This window comes from Telmatherina bonti, assembly GCF_933228915.1.
Source record: "Telmatherina bonti genome assembly, chromosome: 13".
In the NCBI taxonomy this organism is placed as follows: Eukaryota; Metazoa; Chordata; class Actinopteri; order Atheriniformes; family Telmatherinidae; genus Telmatherina; species Telmatherina bonti.
Window position 1 is genome coordinate 14,173,502 of NC_136611.1, and position 21,504 is coordinate 14,195,005.

The following is a 21,504-nucleotide window of genomic DNA, read 5'->3' on the forward strand; positions in this document are numbered from 1 at the left end:
CACCTGCAATCCCATCACTTCAAAGGGACAAAGCACTTCAGTGCCATCAGCACAGAGACTAAACGCACCCTCTCACTTCTCTCTTTGTCCCTGTCTGCTAATGGTAATTCCCCTGCAGAAGTCCCCACATATTATACAGTATGCTTCACAATCAGGTATTATTGGGTTTCTGCCCACTGGCACGCATTGCATGAATCACTGTAAAACTGACAAGCTTTCTCTATTCCTTTTCAATCTTGGTGACATGAAAGAAAATGCCCCGCTGCCTGAATCTGAGTGCACTTAGACGTGTCTTCTGTATGTGTGTGTGTGCGCGCGAGTGAGTCTCTGTCTATTTGTGTAAAATGCATTTGAGTAAAAGGTTGTATGCAGTGAGAATCCCATGATTACAGTGCTGCCAGTTGCCTACTCTCCAAAAATGCTCCCGCTGGAAATGTTCACAAGCAGGGCATGATGTGAAGAGACAAGGCGATAATACAACCACCACATTAGTGCAGGGTTAGCCATTAAAAGACCCAAATGAGATTATGAGGTCATATGGGAGGCACAAAGCCTAACAGACAAAACAAGGACCACTTCTGTGAAAGTGAAAGCGCATGTTCAGTATTCCATCTGCACCGACGGGAGAAAAATCTGAGAGGAGGAAGAAAGAAAACAGGGCAGCATAAGGAACAATAAACATAAAAAACAGAAAGAAAAAGCTTGATGGGAAGAGGTATTCTCGGCCTTGGAAATTTCCATAGTGGTTGATTTGTACAATCTGTCACTGACTAACATGATAACAACAGAAAATTCAGTGTGATTTACCATCGAAACATCCAACTGAGCATGAAACAGGAGGCCTGAGCCTCATCTTCCATCTCAGCTCAGTGGAAAGCATTTCCATTTTAAAGTAAGGTGAAATAACAGCAGCTCAATGTACTGTGACACATCTAGAAACACCAGCCCCACAAGTGTGTGCGGTTCAAAAGCCGATGCCTACTGCGAAGATATTCTTCTGCTCTCTTTAGGAAGCAAAGAGCAGAGATACGAGGAGTTTTTTTTTATGCATTTGTGCATGAGAGAGAGAAACAGAAGAGATGCTCACGCAGGAGGAGATAGAGGATTTACTGCTGAGATAAAAATGGAATCCATTTTGGTTCTTGAAGCACTCGCATCCGCTGTGTGAGGGCCTGCTCGGCGTGTTAGCCCACCACTGCTCTGTCAGTCACTTCCCCCTCTTTCCTCCTCTGCTCTACATGTTCTACCTTTCTTACGCTTCCTCCTTCCCTCCAGTAACACCTCCCTCCTTTCTTCCTTCCCTTCCCTGCACTCCTCTCTCCCCCTCTTCTTACTCTCACTTTTCCTCTCTCTAGGCAGCCAGGCACCCCAACACTGTCTCAGGTCCTGAAACTATGGCAACGGAACGAGAGAGCAAGCGCTCTCTATGATTAATAGATGAGAGATGCAGTGCCAATCGCTGGGGCCTGGGGAGGAGGGACAGATGCACTCAAACATCGCCACGCAAACATGCACATACACTCGCACAGAGTACACACAGTGAGTGCACACTCCACCCTCCGCCCCACCATTAGCCACCCTCCGTGCTTTATGGTACTATACACGCAGAAAATTGGACAAGGTTTGACTAACACTCCACAGACCGAACATGCACATGCATGTGCTATCAGCAGCGATGGGGCTTGAGAAGCAAATGAAGAGGCAACGGAGTTTTCCCAATGCCCAGCATCCACGTGACATGCAATTTCCTTATTGGCTCCCAGCAAACAAACTAAACCGCAGATACGACCGCAGCCACAGCAGCGGATGTGGCCCTAATGAGTCCACACAGACTGTGGTCATACCCATGAATCACAGCTTGTGTCGCCACCTGTAAAAACACAACAACAGCAGGGCAAGAACTAGGACATCATATTTTAACGCTGTGTATTTACATCATCTGATCTGTGGCGCAAGACTGGGCTCTTTTAAAAGGCCAGTCATTCATCCATCACCCAGGCACTCCCACAAAGCCCCACTACTTTCGGATTATCCTTACAAATGCAGTCGCTTTCCACTCCATTTTCGTAATGACAGGCGACCAAACCGAGCTGTGACAAAGGTATTACCACGCTGATGTTGCATGTACTTAAGTGAAATAAAAAATAAATAAATAAATAATGATCATAATAATACGCCCCAGGATTTTATAATCTGATTTTAAATGTGGTTTTTCATTTAGCATGGCACCGATTTTACTTGAGTCATAATGGCTATCTACTCTGATTCACTTCATTTCTAACAACAAAGCTTTGCCAAGTACCAACAGCCAACAACAGACACTTGCTTGCTTGGACCTACATGCTTCAGGCTTTTTTGGCAAACACACTCAATCAATTATTCCAACGTAGTAAAAAATGAAGGGAGTCAAACAAATGAATGGTTAATTCAAAACAAGCAGCATAAAGTCATTTTAAGGGTTAGGAAATAAGTGGGAGGAAGCAGCCAGTTAATGTCAGCATGATGAAACTTAGAAACTGTAGCGCTATGTATCCATGTGGGTGTGTGTTTGGTGTGTGTGTATAGGACAGAGAGAACGGGAACAAGTGATTAGAGCGTGATTACATTCTCAATGAGCCATGCAGTGGACAGAGCCCACCGGACTGTTCAGATACATGCATAAGTTGCCAGTTGTTGTAAACGATGAGCGAAAAAGTTCTGACTTCACTAAAACGGATGAGACGAAGAGAAAATATCCTTGCAGCTCCAACAGAATCTCAGTATCTGTCTTTCTACCATCTCATCTCATCTCCCAAGTATTCTCAGTCAATTTTCTTAGTTTAAATGAGAGGTACTTATCAAATAATGTGTTCAACTCTGGAGGTTTCTGAGAAATCCTACCCGACTTGAACGAAAGAGATGCAGCAGCTGAAGGCTAAGTAGAAAATATGTTTATACAAGGAGGGGTTATGTAATGGGTGAACGCAGGTTAAAATACCTTCCTGTTTCTTTTTGCACCTTCTAAATGAAAAGCATAAACAGCTGACTGGCAAACAGCTAAAATCCGTAAGTGAGCTATGAGCCACTTGGGAAGGATGTTTGCATTAAAATATAAGATTTTTTAGTCGAGCTGGCCTGATTTTCTTAAACATGTGCCAAATAACTGCATCTACACCTTATTATCTTTTTTTTTTTTTGCCAGTAGAAAAGGTTTGTCATGTTGCATTAAGGAAGCCCCATTCAAGCGGTAGCAATTTAGAGACGTGGAAACTGGAAAATGGGTTAAGCATCAATAAATCACATTCAAATGAGTGAGTAAGGTTTGATGCTTTTTTTTTGTATTCTAACAGTTTAAAAAAAAAAAAAAACAGCCCACACACCAAGGATGAGCATCAATAAAACATGGCTTTTATAAAATATGCATAAATACACACTCTATTGAACGCTGAGTATTGACACTGACTGAATGAGGACCAGTGGTTAACAGCAGTTGGCTGGTCTCGGTGTTTATGATAGAGGGCCAATTCATTTGAACAGGAGCAAAGCCATTTATCAATTATTCAGACCAGCTGCATTCAAGCAGCTTCTGAATGTGTCCTTAGCTGGCAAAGGTAAATACAACTCTCTCTGCCTCTGTCTTCCTCTAACACACACACACAAACACACAAACCCACACACACACACACACGGTGTGACAAATTCACATCAGTCACACACAATGCCGTCCCCTTTTGCTATTGTTAGGAGATCGGTGGATCAAACGCTCCACAGAGCATTGCTCCAAATACAAGCATCAACTCGGGTCGCTCTGCTGTGTTCTGCCTCTCCAAGAGGACAGCAGGCAAGCTGCTGTCACAAAGGTAATCATGCTGTAATTCACGTATCAGCACCATAACATGCCAGCGTATGCAGAGTGTTAGCCCTTTGGTTGTCTTGTTTTGGCCTGAATGAAACAGTAGAATTTACAGCTTGTGTAATATTTTAAAAAAACTGCCTCCAGGAAATGTAAATGCCTTGAGGCTGATGTTGTAGTTGGTACGGCATCAAATTGTTAAAACATTCTTCTTCTTCACATTTAATATCTATCAGCACAACTATAGTGTTTGGCCAATGATGGCAAGAAAGATATGGTCACAGATGAGAAAACTCTTGTGCAGAAGGTTGAAATACTTCTAGTCTTTTTCTTGAAAAAAAAAAAAAAAGCTAACTTCAGCACCCTTTCCTTTCAGATATGGTGTGAAAAAAAATCTTTTTTTCTTTTTTCTTTTTTTTTTATAAAGCTGATACATTTCCTAAACACCATGTGCAGTTGCTGAAATTCAGCTGACAAGAGGCATATTTTGCTGCGTGTGTGCATTTAACCGCTTCAGTTCAACTGTTTCTATCATCTCCTTTGCAAACTTCTTAATCTATAACCTACATTTCCAAAAAAAAAACCTTTTCCCCGATTTTTCCCTGCGCCTCAGGGAGAGGAGAGGAGAGGAGAGGAGAGGAACCACTGGAGTAACTGGGTGTTGGCAGACTGGCTCCTTGATGTGGTCCTCAGTCCTCATGCTTGTTATATTTGCTGCACCACTTCATCTAACAGTAAATCCACTTCTGACACCGGCGCTCCTGGTCAGAATTACAAACACTGGCTTGATCCTTTTGGATAGAAGTTATTGTTACCACTCCTCAAACCTTAAAAACCCTGAACACACCCAGCCCAGTGTCCATGTGTTCAGTGTGTGAGTGGAACTGTGGAAAAACTGGCAGTCGGCAGAGTATTAACTCCCTTCAGAAAAAAAAGAAAGAAAAAGAAAATGTGAATTTAAAAGACTAATAACTGTAAGTCAGGTCCCTGATTATAGATTTATGAAAATGATCGACAGAAGAAAAGCCAGCATAGTTAACCTCTGTAAATTGCTCTTTTAATTGCTGATTTATGTGAACAGAAATCCCGTCACACACTGTGAGTGCTGTGCGTTTTCTCAAACAAATCGGGCATTAATATGATAATAAATCCATTTTCAGCCCACTGATATTTTCTATCATTTTTGCTTTTTTTTAATCTAACTTTCTTAAATCTAAAAGAATGTTTAAGGGGAAAACACGGAAGACTAATTAAAAAGTGGACAATTATTCAAAAAGTTCGGACAAGCACCTTATTTTAATTTGCTATTCATGTACCAACTAAAAGGAATAATGGTTTGGCTTGCATTTACCTTCGGCGCAATCCAAAATAGGTAAACGGAGACTGGCACTTCTTTATTCCATATGAGTAAACAGTAGAAAAGGGATTACGCACGAAATTCTGCTCTGTTCATATCCACAGAGACAATTCTTCTTCAAGGAAACCACAGTAATTTAACTGTTCATTTAGAATTGACAGCTTATTATTTCCTAGTTTTAAAGTGCTTTAAAACTTAGACAGAATAAGTAAGAGAATATTAAGTAAATAAAGGAACCCCCAGTGACGCCTGTGCACTTGTCGCCTGGCTTTACAAGCCTCCGTGGCTGGAGGAAGACTGGTACGGGCAAGCGCTTAAAGTTTGAAATAAACAAAGAAATCTTACCTTCAGCTCATGAATGAATATGCCTCGGATTGGTTGAACACCTCTGCCTTTTAGTAATCCATTAGATTCGTCTCTTCAAGCAGTTCAGATGGGGCTCGACTCAGAATAACAATACGAGCGCTACTTTTCTCTTGCGCTTCTTTTTGTTACATGCCGCGCTCAAATCACACCACTTCAAATCGGAATATCCAAAAGAAATCCACACTAAACAGACAGGGGAGAAAGGCGGTGTTTTAGTTCTTAAATTCCCTCTCAGGTAAACTGAACGAACGGAACCAACCGGGTTGTCCCAGAACTAGCTACGTAGCTGTACGCAGTCCCTTCCACAAAAGCCGACGGTCATCCTATTTGGAGCTGAAGCTTCTTACCAGACTGGAGCGGAGCGCAGCGAGCCCAGCTGTCACCCACCCGCTACGCATGCACACACTCTCTCACACATACAGGGAGGAGCTTCTGCAATGGAGAGCTATTGTGTCAATGGGTGCCAGTTATGGACAACTGTATTTCTATTTTTACGCAGCGGTATTTCAGAGGAATGCGCGTCGGAAAGAGAGAAAGCTTGAGTGCTATTAATAGTGTCAACACAGAGGGAAGAAAAAAAATGTTGGGAGGTTGTTTTGATTTTAATTAAAATGCTCTCTTGGCTGTGATTATGAAAGATGTCATTTGTAAATTTGGAGACGCGGCAGAGACGCAACCACGCGTAGAACCGCACTTAAAACGGAATATAATCAGGTTCAAAGACTCTTTTGTATGTTCTCTCCAGTGTCAGGACCGCCCTTCCCTCCCTGGTGGTCCCTCCTGGTGCCGGCTTTAACGCGCACACACACGCGCGCGCGCACACGAGCACGTGTTTTTGCAGTTACTGTGATTTTACAAATGAGCCTTTACTTTCCTTGGCTTTCGTCTCATCAGAGGAGCCATCAGGTAAAGTCTGAAAACAACATGCAAAGTTCAAAAAAGTTGTTGCTTAAATTTATGGTACATTTACCATGTGATATCAGTGATGCATGCGCCACACGCACTCTCCCGCGCACCAGTAACTCAGCCAAAACCAACAAAATTTTCCTAGAATGAAAACTGTAAGCCTGAAACAAAGCACAAACATAACTGCTTACACATGCTCTCAAACATACAGCCACAGGCTTTACCAATAGGCTCACAGATCCACATGGACACCTTCCTCATACTTACCCAACACATCTACGTGTTGACACATCAACCCTGAGGGGAAGAAGCTAATATTTTCTGAAGGACTTATCATAATATAATAATAAGGCACCTGTGAAAGCAGCCATGTGCGTGTGCACTTTCTGCACATTAATGTGCTCCTAACTATACAGTACTCTATACAGTAGAGTGCATTATTACCTTCCCAGGACCAATGACACTAAAGTGATCATCTAATATTAACTTATGTGCTCTCTCTCTTTTAATAATCTCATTTGGAAGAAAAAACACTTTGTAATTTACACAGAATTTATTTTTTAAAAGTAGTGAGAGGATATCCTGAATATTTACATACACATATATGTATAAAACTCCTTCCTCACCCACCCCTCCCATCTCCCCAGGGTGGGGCGGGTGGCTGTTCATCTATCAAGCTCGGGTTCTCGACCAGAGTCCTGGGAGCTTGAGGGTCCTATATGCAGTATCCTAGCTGTTCTGGACGGAGATGTCTGATGTTTCACCAGGTGGAGCCACTTCTCCAGTGTGGGGGACATGGCTCCCAGTGCTCTGATCACTATGGGTACTACTGTTGCTTTCACCCTCCAGGTCTTCTCTAGTTCTTCCTTGAGGCCTTGGTACTTTAGTTTCTCATGTTACTTTTTCCTGATATTTCCATCATTGGGGATGTCCGGTGCATGTATCCAGTTGGTTGGCCACCACCATTTTATCAGAGGATCTTAGCCCTCTCATTCTCCACCACCTTGGGGGGAGTTTCCCACTGGGACTTGGGGGTCTCCAGTCTATAGTCTGCACCTGGGATCCTGTCTGGTATAATAGATCTGGGCCTCGATCACTCTGGTGTTCAGGGCCTGCTTATGTGCTGCCACAATTAGTCCTAATTAGTATATATATATATATATGTGTATGTATATATATATATATATATATATATATATATATATATATATATATATATATATATATATATATATATATATATATATATATATATATATATATATATATATATATATATATGTGCAGCTAATTTGTTAGCAATCATTAAAATTCTGTTTAAGAAATGTGTGTTTGGGGGCAGGTTACATTGTTGCTGCTGACACATATAAGTGAATCGATACAGACACTAAACACAAAATTAAACTTAAAACAAAGAGATAAATGTGGTTCATCTGCTAGCATCAGTAGTGGTGCAATTTCTGAAGGTCTAACCAAATCAACTGTACGCAATTTTTCTGTTTTCCACACAATATGTCTTTAAATTCTTTAATCTTTATCTCACATGCCTCCTCTCTCTCTCTCTCTCTCTCTCTCTCTCTCTCTCACTCACACACACACTCTCTCACACACTTTGAAGTGGAGTAGTGTGGGTGGTAAGCAGAGCATAATTCTAGCTCAATAATGTCAAGATGCTCACCAGTCAGTTTGAACTCTGGAAATATGCTTGTGTCAGAGCTTATCTCGCTTATCTTGCTAAAGTTGTCCCAGGTGCCTCAGGACTCGGTGTGCAGAGGAGAGGCAGTTAAAATGGAGCAACCATCAGCTCAGATTGGGACAAGCAGCAGGCACACAAACAGCAATTCTTCAGGGATTCAGCTGAAGACTTTTTTCCCCCTGACTAAATGACTGTAGCTCGTATACGCTTTCTTCTCTCCAGCTTCTGGAACTTTATCTAAAACTTTACTTTCCAAGTATCACAGAAATCTTCTAGCTACTTCACTGACTTACACTTAGGTCTTGCAACTTTCTGGCCTGTAAGACCCTTAAAAGATTGCGACCACCTTTAGCGTGTGGCACAAACATTTTTATAACAGCATGCAATTTCCTGCGCTTCTGACATTTCACCTCTCTTCTCCTGTTTTCTTCCTATTAACGAGAACAATGCCGAAAGTAGAATCACTACATAACAGAGGAGTCAGTAAGTACTCCATGAAACACAAGTAGAAGCCCTGCCTTCAAAATTCAGCTTAAAACAGGAATAATGCACTGTAAGGAAATGGCTGCTGACTGATTATTCATGACAGCGTTTAATTTATTAACATCGTTATGCTCTACAGGGTAACATTAGACCAGCTTATATTTCTATAGGCTGCTCAGCAGTTGGAGTTTTCTTGCAAATCTTTTTCTCTATATTGGGTCACAAGTTCCACCTCAGAGGTCATGAGGTGATTTATTAGAATTGAAAGGAGAATAAACAAAGTCCTGCAGTGCACATTAGTGTGACTTCATTTTATTATGTAATAACACATTTATGTTAGACTTTTCCTTTTAATGCCAGCTAAAGAGAAAATGTTTCCTTTGTGGAATGGCAAAATAAGAATAGAAACACCACAAGTCTCCAACTACATTCTGCTTTCATGATCACTAAAGCTGTATTAATTGCACATGTCAGTCAATTAAGATTAAAAATGTCATTTTCCCAATTAATGCTGTGAGTGGAGGAAAATCCGTATGCATAAGGAAAGTATAAATAACTCAGATCCTCAGTTCAGATGCACTGGGATAACATACTGTTTAGTGAAAAAGTGTTTTGGTCCTACATAAATCAGTCCAAAACGAGAAAAAAAAGAATATTATTGACAGATAAAAAATCAACTTTAACTTTCATACTTGGTACCTACCTGAACACTACCAGTAAGAACTAAATGGACAGAGCCTGATGCTTCATCTAAACTCCAAACTCTCCATCATACCAGTCTGATGGGATGTGATGGCAGACCACAGGGGACAGCCCACAGAGCCCAAAGGATCTATGTCAAATATAACCCTCTGATGGTCTTCATCCATACCCTGATGGTCCTTCTCACCCTTTTGGCAGATAAGAAGGACCAACTTAATGCAAGGAAGGTGATTATAATGTGTAACCACGTGTAAAGTGCTCAAGTTAAACTTAAGCAGGTATCAGTTTTGGTAGCATTTCTCTGAAAGACTGTATTTGAGTGAGATAGTTGTAAATTTTTCATGCATGTTGTTTTAAAAATATATATATAATAAAAGGAACATATTTAGATATACATTTCTATTGAAAAATCAATGTATTGAAATAAAAAAGATTGCTCAGACTGCATTGCAGTGTCATACTTGGTCTCTGATTCTTGTGCAGCTTATGAACTTCACCCTGTTGGAGTGCAGCTGTGCTTTAATGTTGCATTACGGTGCAGGTGATCGGATGCCTATGTGAAGCCTGCTGAGCTGTGCGTTCTACAGCAGGGTCACTGGAGTTGCATCATTTTGTTAAAACTGCCTTTCCTGCTGCAGGCCAACTTGCAGTGGTTGCTGCTTGCCTGTGGATCACATAGACAGTTTAGACAGAAGCACAGCCCATTTACAGTGGTAACTACTATTTTGCTATTGCTGGTCAGACACCAAATCACTCTGCTGCTGCTCTCTGTGGACTCTGCAGTCTTATCATTTTCCCCAAATGGTGTGAGGTGGAAAATAGTAAATATGTGGTTACATCTAACTGCTGATTGCTAACTCTTTCCACATGTGACTTTCAGAGCATATGTGCATTCAAAGAGAAGACTGTGTTCAGCTGTTTCCGTCATCGTATAATTGATATGCACTTGTGGGTCGTGCTGGAAACAGACAGGAAAGTGGGGATTATAAGGATCTAGTCCAACTCCGGTAAACAGCCACAGGCTTGAAAGTGATACTGTTGGTTTTTAGAAATACTGTCAAGATTCAGTACACTACATAGCGAGTCTGCAGCATTTCCAGGTGTCTATTTTACAGGGGTTTTTTAAATGCAAAATTATTATATCTGTACATTTGCAATATCATATTAAGTCCTTACATGACAAGGTACAACCATTTGCATGAAGAAGAAGATTAAGTATGGTACAAAGCTGAAAAATGTCACAAACACTAAACTCATTTTTAATTTGTGTGGAGAGAAAAAGTATATCTTTGCAGTTAATTCTCCCCCAGTACATGATTCTTATAGTCACTGCATTAAAAAAAAAAAAAGCTCAGTTTGATCTTTCTTGGATTTGTTTGTCACTTTGCTCTGAGGCAACATGAACACTGACATTTTTTTCTCAAAATATTCTATGGAATAATGTGAGTATCAACTAAACGAAAGGGAGATGTTTTAGCAAGCTACAGACTAGACAGGATGCAACCAATAATAATGTGCAGTTTAAATATCTGTAAATGTTTACCCATGCATATTCTCACTCATTAGTTGTTCAACTGTGAAAGATGTTTGTTTTAAAACAGAGGACTGAGGTATCTGCGAAACCGCTGCATAAACAGTGAAGTGCACCCTGTTTTACTCTGACATTTTGATCAATGGTCTGTGTATGCAGGTGGAACAGCTGTAATTTAGTACTTAGGCTTGATGGGAGGGGGGGATTATTTAGCTGTTGCTCCTGTGTTTTCTCACTCTAAAACCACTGAGTCTGTTTCTGGCTGAGGTTCATCAAACAATATTAAAACTGAAACTGATCTCTTGAACTGGAACAGCATCGCTCTGTGTGTTATAACTGTGGTGTTTTTTATAGGACCTTTGCTACTTACTAAATATCCTACATGAAACCATTTAAAAGGACTGCTGCATTGTCAGAATCATAACTCCTGTATCTAGTTACAAGCAGGTCCAAGAAAACTGCTAGCATTTGAGCTTTGAACATTTTATACTACACTAGCATGTGCACACAGACCAGACCACATGCAGAAGTTGTGTCATTTGAAAGCTGAACTTGACCAACAGGTAATGAGGATGCTCTCCTCACAAACTAAGGCAATGAAAGCACATGCAAACTCAGGCATTTTGCAACTTAAATTTAACCCTTTGAGCCTTGTGCCTATACCATACCCATAATAATAAGCACTCGGAGAGAGCAGACCTCCATCAAGCAGCTCATTTCCATCCATATTGTGATTATCACCCTATGTTCTAGTCCTACATTCATTTTATATGTGTACACTACAAGATTCCTAGATACATTGGTAATGAATCTAATGTTTCTTGGTTGTATTGTGTTGTTTGCTGCAGATCAATATCTTAGTTTGTTCTCTTACAGTGACAAAACTTCCCAAGATTTCCATTTTTTTTTCCTTTTGGCCAAAGCACCCTGTCCTTTTAATGTGGAGTTACATGCACATATCCCAAAAATGGCACCATCTCGGAATCCCACAAAAAATCGTGGATCCATATGGTGATCTGGATCACTCTCAAAGTTTGTTGGAATCTAACATAGACTAGGACCTATTCTAAGAAAAAAAATCATAATAATCTGTCCAGTATTTTTTTGCGTAAAGACACAAACAGGCAGATAGACATACTGACAGACATACAGATGAACACCATCTAATTTATAACCTCCTTGGCAGAGGTAAAAACCTGTGTATTTCTTCTACCACATCTCTTTTTAAATACTTTTGGAGTCAAAGAAAAAGGAACACATGTGAGGTTTGTTAAAATTTATATAAACATCCATATGTGTGCTACTGGCAAAAAGTAAATGAAGATGATATAGCACAATTGTAAAAAAACACGGTTGCATAAGAAAAAAGCGGATTAAATGAAGTACAGAGATATTGGTACAGACAGTTCCAGAGAAGCCTCCTCAGTGGCCATTTAAGTAGTTTGGCACCGACTGTTTCAATATTGTAAATACAATTACATAATGGATGTAGCTGTAGACTTGTCTTGTTACATACATGTGCATAATCAAAAACACTTGAATGAAGACAAATAGGTTGACTGACTGAATGTCATTTATAATTGATCATTTCTTGTGACTTTTCTGACAACACCAGTTTTCTGCAGATGTACATAGATTTCCTTTTATTTTTTTTTCCTTTTTTTTTTGTTAGTTTGTGAGATGACTTGTGAAGTTGAGACTTATTTTTAGTAACTCTTGCCCACTTCTAGTTCTCAACACCCAGTTTTATCCATGAGCAGTCACTTCCCTTCATCATCCAAGCCAACCTGATACAAATTCAGGATGTTATAATAAACATTTTGCACTTGGGGTGTCCCCTAGTGGTGAAACTTGATGCGCATTTGTGTATCGAAACTATTGTAAATGTGTTTCCTGAGTTTAAGATGGATATCTTTACACATTAATGAGTAACAATAATAATTTCATTTTATTTAAGTTTTTTTAAACAGTAGCTTGTAAAATAAGAAATGAAGGCCATAGTCCAATTTCTTCAACAGCTTATGATCAGTTAAGCCTGTTAGTGACAGTGAGTCAGTTTTCCATCACTTAGTCTACTTTCTGAAAACATATAAAAGAAAAAATATATAAAAATATATAAATAAATATGAAAAAAACCCAATTTTATTTAATGCACAGCTGTTCATGGCATTAGAAAAATGTGTAAAATTATGAATCATTGTCTTGCAGTTTAATATTGCTTGACTAGATTCGCTTCCTACATCTAATTTCCACCTTATGAGTGTGTTAAAAACCTCAAAACAACAGATCTAGTCAAGACGTCATAGACTGAGAATCAGTTTCTATGTGAAGGCAGAAGTGTAAAAAGAGAATGTCTAATGAATGAGAGCACATTAGTTATCATATGGATCAACTCAAAGACATTGTTACCCATGACTTATTGTAAGGTTATAGCATGAAAATCAAGTAGTCTTGGTTTAGACTGATCTTAATCTCAAACTGCATGTTGACCTTAAAGTTTCTTCTGTCTGTGTTGAGAAGTTGCAACATTATGTCGGCACCATCTATATGCAGACAAATAAATATCTCCCAAAGTATTTGAAACTGCCTTTTATGCGATATTGTTCCCAGTACAGGTGCCTTTAGGACCATATGTTGTCCTGATTACACAGACAGACAGACTCACAAGGTGAAAACGGAACCAGCTACAGCATCACAGCTAGTTTTAAACTGTGGCTCTGCTTCCCCTGAGCAGCAGAATAATGATCAGCACATACCTGAAAGTTTGCTCTCACTGGGAGATGTCACAATTCAAATGCATTCCTAGAGGCTGTATATGTGCACTTTTGCACATTAACACACACATGCCTCCATACCTGCCAATAACAAGCCATCAGTAAGTATTGCAGGAAATGCAGACAGATGTACAAAGGGCTTTCATACCTTTTACAGCATCCACCTGGCAGGTAACACTCGCACACAATCTTAATAGGTCTCAGAGACATTTCTGGCCAACTTTAGGTTTACTTCTCTTCTGTTTTTTTTTTTTCCTCAATCAAGCAGCAAAGTTAAAGTTTTGTGAAATGATTTGTATTCAGAGATGGCTCATGTAACCTCATGCAGCAATACATCTGTTATTTAACATTATTTATCACCTGTTAACACAAGAGTGTACAAAATATAAGATTTCAACATTTGTATCATTTTTAACCATCATTAGTTACAGTTAACCTGCAAACATGAGCTTCATGCTGATGTTTTTGCATGTTGATTGGTCCTGTTTAATGACACTGTCCAGGCATTTCTTACCCATTATATATGGCCCACTCTACACTACTATTAGTGAATGAGCTGTATTGTGAAAATATAGTTCTATATTACATGGTGTAATATATTCTCACTTTTCTACTTAACTGGACAGAAAGTCTATAATGTTGGAAATAAACTGTCAGCTGTTGCTAAAATTATTTAAAGCCCTATTAGCAATTGGCTCTGGCTGTAAGTCAAACACATGTATCAGCATATATGTATGTGTATATATATATATATATATATATATATATATATATATATATATACATTATTATTGTACTTTACTTACCCATGCCATCACAGGTTAGTCACACCAGGGCACTTAAAGATGGAAATTATATATATATATAATTTCCATCTTTAAGTGCCCTGGTGTGACTAACCTGTGATGGCATGGGTAAGTAAAGTACATGGGTAAGTAAAGTACAATAATAATGTACTGAAAGACACACACTCACAGACACACACAGCAGCCGGCTGGTCTCCGCCCTTGCCAGCTTCAGTTTCCTCTGTGCATCCAGGTTTGCATGAAAGCCATGAATAAGTCAACATTTCTGCATGATAGGTCTGTAACTAGGAGTGACAGTTAGAGAGCATGGTCTTTAGAGTCTCAGATGGGATTCGGTGTGTATGTGTGTGTGTATGGTTGCAGGGCTGAGAGCCTGTGCATGTGTGTTCCCTACTTCCCCATCCCATCCGCTCCACAAATGGATGTCATGCTGCTGATGAGGCCTGAAAGTGAGGCTGTTGACGTCAGCAGCAAATGGAGATGTGAGGTGATAAACCACTGAGGGTTCAGGTAAATGAAACGGGTCATCAAAGTACCCGATGATAAGATTTTAATTTAACTGTGCAAGAAGTTTGTTTTTTGTTTTTTTTTAGTTGAATCATAAATTTTCTTTTGCAGACCTCTTTGATGAAAAAAAACTCAATAACCAACCTTTTTAGTTTCAATAAAGAGAGGAAGAAAAAAAAAAAACCCACTTCACTGTCTAGTTACAGATACTGGTCTTGCAGGGTCATATATAGGTCAAGGCTGCTGCAATGAAGATGTGTGTCGTTGCACTGCATTCTGTAAATTCGAATGTTGAATAGCTGTTTAAATAGGCTGGCACTAATTCCTTGGCCCCGCTCCTAAAGGCTCTGTTCTCACAATCAGCCACAAGCCAGTCACACCACTAAGCCTGACAAACTGCAGAAAGAACAGGCCAAACAAGCCCCCGCTCCGACCAGTTTCCTCTGTGGCCACTTCACTGCTTTTTTCCCACATAACAAATCTTCCAGTGAGCGATGTCACATCTTTAGCTGACAGTACTGGTCTTACTTGTTAGGAGATGAAAGCACATAATCACCTTAAATACTAATTTCAGACAATGACAACGTAAAAGATAATTATTGATTATCATCATCCATTGTGTCTAGAAAATGGATCCAAAAGAAAAGGACCAGATTGATCAGACTCAGTCTTGTACATACTTCAAAAACCTGATACCAGTTTTCCGGTTTGTTCCTGCCTTGGGATTTTGGAGAGGCTCTCGATTAGTGTTCTTAGTCTTTAAAACACTTTGGGTCAGGTCCTTGCACCTGTCAATTTAGGATGTTAATTACAGGAACTAAATAGTCTCATAACACCTGTCGCAGAATTTATTGTGAAGTATTTTTGCGAGATAATCAGTGTTAATTCCTTCATCTGCCAAAGCGCATTATGTTTCCAAAGAAGTATCTCTGACCTTTGTCTCCTTCCTCTGTATACATGACAAAGCAAGATATTTGTGTACAGTACAGTGTACCTTGTTGCACCTATGAAAAAACGTATCAGGTGTTGGAGGGAAATTGATTTTATGAGAAGATGATGCTGCCCAACGCAGCTTTTTTCTGTAGAACCACAACGGCATATGCAGACACTCTCTTGACATTGCATATTTTTATTTCTGTCTTCATCCCAGCCCATTGATTCAGAGCCTAGTCCCGATCCAGACTTCACTCCAGTGTCTCATTTTTCTCCCAAAGCCTCAACTTGAACTTCACCTTGAGTATTGCAGCTGATTTAATGACATGTACACAGCCCCTACTGAATAAGTCATCCAGCCTCTGCTTACACCCCCATCAAACTCATCTATTTTTTAGTCTGGGGATTTTTGTCTCTTTCTCGATGCCACTCAGCCTGTTCGTCCATGTTTCTTTGTCTCTTGCTCTTTGTTTGTGTGCTAATAGTATATTTTTAAACATAATCTGGTATTATCACTCCTATTTCCTGCGTAGCCCTAATGGATTGCTTCTATTGAATTGTTTTTGTTTGTGGCTGGTTGGGGTAAAGTGGCTTGGATCCATGTAACAGTAGGAGGGAATAGAATTGAAATTGGACTTTGCCTTGAGAAACCACAGGGACCACATTTACCGCAGACCTTGCTAACAGCTGGATAACTCCTCTCATGGACCCTGATGGTCCAAACAGTTTGCTTTCTGTTAGGCATCTCTTGATGTATTAAAGACTGCCATTCCATCCACAGCAGTGCACCAGAAGTATGCTTAGATACAAAATATTGTTCTCCTTTTTTTAACAGTGTCACATGAGAATTAATGTCATTATGATCAGACCCCAAGTTCCTACACAGACAGGCTTTTTTGCTTTGAACTGTTAAATGATTGATGGGTAAGATGAAAGTGAATGTAGGTCACTGTGGGTGAGGGTCGACAGAAGCAGCATAAATCAGACGGGGGATAATAACCAGATATTATGAAGGATAATGGTCTAACCAGAGTGGTTACAGGTAAATTCAACAGTTATAACTCAGTGATTTGCCTTAGTCTTTAAATACTAAAGCAATCAACTCATATTTCAACTTTAATGGCTTTGGTTATAAAGTAATTTCTGATTAAAGGTCAGTCGGAGTGAACTCGGTTTAAAGAAAAATAGCAGTGATGGATTCAATATATACTAAAATGACCGATTATTTATGTTAAATGACAGAAGCTGCATGCCTATTGTCCAAAACAGCTTTAAACCTTTGAAACATGGACTGAATTTGAGCATATGTGAGTATAGATCATTATGCTACTATGTGTCCATACTGAATCAGACTTGGTATCACATATTGTTTGAGAAAGATGACTGCCGATTTTGTCATTTCTGCTGAAATAATGTAAAACATCATCTTGTCTCGTCATTGAGCAAGTTCACCCCACATTTCCTCAGGCAGGAGCAGGCTTACAGAAAAAGAATGTAGTCAAATAATCAGATGATGAACAGATGCAACCCAAATACACATGGAAAGGTTGGATACATGGAGAAATGTACAAAGATGTTTACAGCAGTATGAACTTCAAAATCAAACAAATCAGATACAAATAAGCAATTTCTTGCTTTAACTAGGTTAATTAGATTAACAGTCTCTGCTAAAATATTGACCCCCCTCATGCTCGAATATTGAAATGCTATAAAAAAAAATTTTTAAAAAGTGAATTAAGATGCTCTGGTTTAATGCAGACAGATTCTTCTAGAAAAGAATTCCCTTTAAACTTGCCTGACACAGAAAATGGAGACGTCAAACTATCACCTCTGTTACTCATTTCAGTCAATACCCATACATTATTCTGTTACAGAGCATTGTTGTGTATCATGAAATAGTTATGATGACATAACATTTATATTGCATTACCACTTGCCCCAGATTTTGGCAGCAGTTTTGACACACTTTGGCTGGCATTGGACTTCTCTGTGCACATCCTCTCTTGCTAAAAAAAAACCAAAAAAAAACAGGCTAAGATTCCACTCTGAAAGAATTGGATTCAGTAGCTAGTCTATCTGTGAAAGTACTGGCTGCAGAGCATCTCTGATGCAATCTAGAAATCAGTTGCAGACTCAACAAAAACTTGCGCCAGGCGGGGCTTTTCGGTTCCGTGTCTGTGAGAGAAAATGAAGGAAATTGAAACTGATGCTGGGCTATCAAAAGAGCAAAAAGACACAAATAAAAGGCAAAGACAGGGGGGAGAATTGGGGAACAGATGGACAGAAAAAAAAGATGTAAAAATAATAAAGGCAGAGTCGGACAAGAAAAAAAGGAGTGTTGAAGGCCATAAAAAGCTGAAGCTGGTGTCAAGAGTGAAGGGTGAAGCGAGAGATGGGAAAGTTCTGTTGTCAGCACAGAGAGGACGGCAGGTGATGGAAGGATAATGACAGAGGGAGGAGCTTGCCTGACCCCTCCTGACCCCCTTCTGGATCCAGCTGCTGGGAAGAGTTGAGGGAAATGGGTGGAGCAGCAGTGCTAATGTGATGGGATATCCTGCCCGCTAACCCCCTCTTCCTCTGATGGTAATGTCTGCTCCCATCGTTTCACAGTCACCTCTGCAAGATGACTGTACTCAGGAACCGCACACACACACACACACACACACACAGGAGATACACTCACAGACACTTTGCGCAATGACGCACACATGTTCACATCCGCACACACACTCGCAGATGGATGGACCACGTGCTGATGTACGCAGGCCTCCACACATGCTGCCAGCCAAAAACCCACACTCAGACAAACACACCTCCAGTTGACTCAACGTTCACAGCCAAGGACGCGTTCACGCCGGTCACCGCATTACGCACAAATGAAGGACGGTGCTGAAATGATACAACAGAGGACATGAGCTGAACGCAGAAAGTCTGCCAGAGACCTCACCAACAAAACAAAATTATCATGCAGAGCAGTGCTGTGTGGTTTACTGGGAACAAACCAAAGTCATTATCCATTCAGTCCTGTTGTTGCACATATATACATCCAGATGAACGTTTAGCCATTCAAGTGATTTTAAAGAATACTCATAATCAAACTCAGATGAGAGCTTTAATATTCTATGCTCACTGAAGTCAAACACAAGGTGCCAAAGTTCTTTGCTTTATCTCCCACTACACTCTGTTGTGGTTTGTTACTCATGTCTCCGTCAGACAGCAAAGTTCAGCAACTTGTGGGTATTTTTCCCACTTTGCTTCACAATCCCCCTATCCACACATGAAACATCAAAGCATGGCCACACTGAAACTTCAAGCCCATTTTGGCATTGCCCTCCTACCTCCAGATCCAGTAATTACAGCTCATACAAGACATCAGCATTATAACTCGTCAAACCACTGTATAATAATACCACAAAGCACTTCAAAGAGACAACTCACATTTCAAGGGGAAAATAAAAACTCATGGATTATGCATTTGCAGGGACTGATTCAACCTTCCAGAGCAGCTGGGGCTCAGTTCGTGTTAACTGGAGCAAGACCCAAAACTTGATAATTAAGATTTATGTGGGTGTAATTTGAAAATAAATATTACATGATTGTTATGGCTAATCAGGCCGGCAGTGTTTGTGTGTGTGTGTGTGTTTGTGGGGGTGTTTTCACCAGCTTGTATTTTGCATTTAAAGTATGGTGTCTATTTCTCTCACAACAACAGGATTATGCTGCATTCAACTGTGGATTTAGGCAAGAGGGTTAAATGGAAGTGCCTTAAAAGTTGGGAGAACTAAACCGAAGGAGAACCAAGAGGGTTTTTTTTTTTTAAATGTTTCAATACTGCCCTCTTGTGTCTCAGGCTTTTTCAAACATTTCTTCTTTTAAAAGTATTTTATTCACGCAGTTAGATCAAAGTTTAAACCAAAAGTCAAGTCGCTTATGGAAATAATGAGACAGTTGTTTATTTTTGTTTTAGTTATACATCTTAAGGAGATAATTGCCTTCAAGGGACCTGTCTGACAGAAGAAGGGGCTGCAGTTGGGCAGAGATGGAGTCAGATGATATTTAGGGAGAATCCCTAAAGGGAGCTTTGAAGAATGAGAAGTAAAAGATAAAAACATGCAACTTAATTCATACAAATATCAAATAAATTCTTAATATACAAAATATAATCCTAAACGACACATACCATATTCTTAAACTGAGCTGTTATGGTTTTAGAAATGGGTTTTGTGCAAATTATGTTTGAAACCGGAGAAACATCTTACATGTGCGCCAACAAAACAAAAATAACTAAACTATCTGATCTTGACTCTGTTGTCGTTGGACAGCTGAATTCATAAATGACTAAAGATTCAAAGCCACCATGATGGACATATATATATGCTTATATATTCTTTCGCCAACATTATACCTTTAGTTTGATATTTATCCCATGTTGTAACTTTAAATCTGAACAAAACTTTTCATTTTCATTTCCAGCTTTAAAGAGAAGGCTCCATCATTAGCGGTGGGAAAATCGAATTGAAAAATCGGAAATCAGGATTTTTTTCTTCACAATTTTAAAATCGATTTTTTTTTTTTTTTCAAATAAATAGAATTAATCCACTATAAAATTTTTGTCATTTTCATTGGTTTTATTGATCTTTTTACTTGTCTTCTTGGGCATTATAGCAGCAGAATGATGATCTGGCTACTGTGTTGTTTTCTCCTAACTAAAATCAAGAAAAATTACTCACAAAAAGAAGTTTTATAAAAAAAAAAATAAATTAAAAAAAATAAATTTAAAAAAAAAAATGTTTTTAATTACAAAAATCATCAATTTTGAAGAATTTTGAGAATTGCAATTTAAATTGAATTGGCACCCAAACAAAATCTGAATCGAATCGAATCGGGACAAAAGCATATCGTCACAGTCCTACACAATGTCTTCTTTTTCTTTTCTTTTGGGTGTTTGCATGTTAGAAACTGCTGCTGACAAAGAATTTGTTTCAACACAAACTCATATCAGTAACACCGTATGACAACATCCATCATGGATTGTCTATAGAACGAAATGACATATTTCCTCTGTAAATGTTATTCGACTCAAGGGAAGACGTCTGACATGGTGAGACAAGATGGATTGACATTATTAGAACAAGATAGACAGTACATGTGTGTGAGTGGGGGTGTTTTACCATTTTTACACCTCTAGCCAATAAGCAGTACATTTAACTAGCAGTAAAGACATTTAAAATTTACATGTGTGTTAAGATTGAAGATGGTGATATCTAGTCGGGCTTTTCTGTGGAATTAAAACTTTATTAGCACTGTGACCCACTTCATGACTGGGAATTCTACCATTTCATCATCACTAAATGTCACAAACCTTTCTTGATGTCACTAACATGTCACTTCATTTAATTAGTCATGAAGACGTCAGTCCCATTTATCTCAGCATGCTGTAATTAAAGTGGATTCCTCCAGCCCTTCGTTCGCCTCCTCTTTTAACAGTGTTTGGACAATTGCTTAGTTGAGCTCAGGGAGAATGCGTTCAAATACAATGAGCTTACATATATGAACCAGTGTATAAAGAATATAATGAATAGTGTGTGTTTACTTTATTACCTTTAATCTG

At 39.3% G+C, this 21,504-nt stretch overlaps 1 protein-coding gene across 2 annotated transcripts in view; it reads right to left on the reverse strand.

Moving 5' to 3' along the window:
- sema6a (sema domain, transmembrane domain (TM), and cytoplasmic domain, (semaphorin) 6A) overlaps nucleotides 1–5,747 on the reverse strand; it is a 110,408-nt gene extending 104,661 nt beyond the window's left edge. For both annotated transcript variants that reach the window (XM_079251930.1, XM_079251929.1), the window contains exon 1: nucleotides 5,535–5,747. The gene's annotated coding sequence lies outside the window, so the exon portion shown is untranslated. The remainder of the gene's footprint in view (nucleotides 1–5,534) is intronic.
- Between the last annotated feature and the right edge of the window lie 15,757 nt (nucleotides 5,748–21,504).